The 2,496-nt window shown below is 39.4% G+C and overlaps 1 non-coding gene across 1 annotated transcript; it reads right to left on the bottom strand.

The window, feature by feature from the left end:
• Positions 1–1,061: 1,061 nt before the first annotated feature.
• Trnar-acg lies at positions 1,062–1,134 on the bottom strand. The gene has a single exon. It is a non-coding gene; the product is annotated as a tRNA-Arg (tRNA).
• Between the last annotated feature and the right edge of the window lie 1,362 nt (positions 1,135–2,496).

Below are 2,496 nucleotides of genomic sequence, written 5' to 3'. Positions count from 1 at the left end.
GTGGCCCGTGTGTGTTGTAATCCGGTATCAGCCTGTGTATATCCAGTTGCTAACAGGCCGGCATAATTGTGTTGACTAGCGTGCGATAAACATCTCTCATCAGTCAACACTCTATCACATTCATTCCCAAAGTGGCCCTGGTCCATGGGAGACTTGACAGTGTGACCAAAAATGGGGGTCTACAATTCATAACAGGGGGTCAACGGAAATATATCTGGTTTGATAGTAAAGTACTAAAATGTTGGCGTAACTTCACCTAACAATGCAGATAATATTGATAGTGGTCATAAGAGGAGCGGTCACCCCAACATAAATGTCCAGACGCCCCCGCGATGGCTGGGCGGTAGTTGTCATGCACTCTCTCTGCGAAAAAGGTCCTCGGCAAAATTTTTAAAGGGGTCTATGAGAAAAAAGTTAGGGAACCTCTGCAGTGAGTCAGTCTTGATTCCATTTTTTTTACCATCAGGAGGAGGTGATGTCATCAATATTTATACCGTGCCCTTACAGAAAAAATAGTACTATGTATTTTGTAATCAGTAGGACTGTTTCGGTAGCGTTGTGTAGCGGTATGACTGATGTGCCGAGGTCTCGGGTTCGCTCTCCAGGTCGGGTAAATTGATAACAAATTTTAGTGCTTAGTTTCAGCCCGGACTTTGGAATTAGAGCCTGTTATGACTATGGATTCGCTTCCTATCGCATAATGAGAAGGAATTTGTTTACTAATTTCATAGCTTTATGTACACCTTAAATAAACTGTGCTTAATATTTAAACAACAAAGGCTGAAAGGAGATACAATTGACGATTATTGGTATGAATCAATGTGGAAAAATTTGGATGTACATGCCTGCCTACCCCTTCGGGGTTAAAAGACGTGTGTATGTAGATTCTATATTTCTTGTTGCATAAACCATTTAGTTTAGTTTTACGACTGGCTATCTTCGTCCCCTCTGTCTCTGAGCAAGCAAGCAAGCAATCTTTTTATGGTGAAAAAATTTGCATATGAAAATTCAGTAGCAATGTTACTATTTAATATTTCCTAAAAATAATGTCAAAAACACACCGACCCTGCCAGGATTCGAACCTGGAATCTTCTGATCCGTAGTCAGACGCGTTATCCATTGCGCCACAGGGCCGATGCAGTAATTGATCAAAGAAGTTAACATTTGAAGTTCTTTTTGTTAAAACAAACCGAATACCATAGACTTAATAAGTATACTTCTGCCTAATCTAATTTGACTTAATCTTTTCACTCCAATTTTTCGATGGTTTGTAATTCAGTGTGTTGAATGGTGTTTCTACTGTTTATGGGCGGTTGTATGGCTTACCATCAGGCAAACGGTAAGCTCGTCTCGTCATTCAAAGCAATGATAAAAATAAAGCTCCAATGTGGGGTAGACAAAAAAATTTCAAGCACGTAGAAACGGATTAGTTTTTATGATAATACACCTTAGGTTAACCCTCTCTGGGAAATTCAATCACAGGAAAATTGTTACAGAAAACCCACATAAAGTATTTCCCGACATTAGATTCGAACCGAGGACTTTCCGGTTCACGGAATACTGCATCTTAAGCAACAAGAAACATTCATACTTTCTCATATATATATATATATATATATATATATATATATACATATATTTTTTCTTATTTTGCTAATATTTTTTATTCAAATCCAGGTTTACACTTAGACTCGAGTTCTTATATCATGAGCGCCACTCCGTACACAACCACAAACTGTCTATATTGACCATACTAATGTCAGTTTGAATGGATTGCAGTTCAATTCAGTTGAACACACTGAATGTTTGGAACGCCAAATCTAGTACGTAGTACATATATGTCGATGACTTATTCGAAGTAATATTTTATATATATTCTTACAATGTGTTCAGCATTCATATAAATGCTACTTAATGTCGACATAAAAGTGTAATTATTAAGATTTACTCATCTAAGTAAACGTTTTTTTTTATTGCTTTGAATGACGAGACGAGCTTGCCGTTCATCTGATGATAAGCGATACGACCGCCCATAATCAGTAGAAACACTATCATACACCTTGAATTACAAAGTATTGTTCAATTTTCCTAGACTAGACTAGGATTGGACTAGACTGCTTCGGTGGTGTAGTTGTACTGCATGCGCGGTACGACAGCGCTCTGAGGTCCTGGATTCGAATCCCGGGTCGGGCAAACTGATATTTGAGTTTTTCTGCTCAGTATCAGCCCGGAGTTTGGAATTTGTGCCCGATATGGCGATAGGCTCGCCCCCTATTACATCATGGGACGGAACACACTTGGCGAATAGTAGGTGCCTTGGTTGCACCTCTGTATACCCCTTCAAGGAAGAATGCGTGATGTTGTGTGTGTGTGTTCGATATTCCACTGCGCTCGCCATCCTGAGACATGAGATATTAAGTCTTATTATGTCCAGTAGTTACACTGGCTACAATGTCCTTATACTGCTGCTTGGCGGCAGGAATAGACATTACGGTG

The sequence above is a fragment of the Manduca sexta genome, chromosome 5 (assembly GCF_014839805.1).
Source record: "Manduca sexta isolate Smith_Timp_Sample1 chromosome 5, JHU_Msex_v1.0, whole genome shotgun sequence".
Taxonomy (NCBI): Eukaryota; Metazoa; Arthropoda; class Insecta; order Lepidoptera; family Sphingidae; genus Manduca; species Manduca sexta.
Note: the sequence above shows the minus strand (reverse complement) of the source record. Positions and strands in the feature narration are given on the sequence as shown.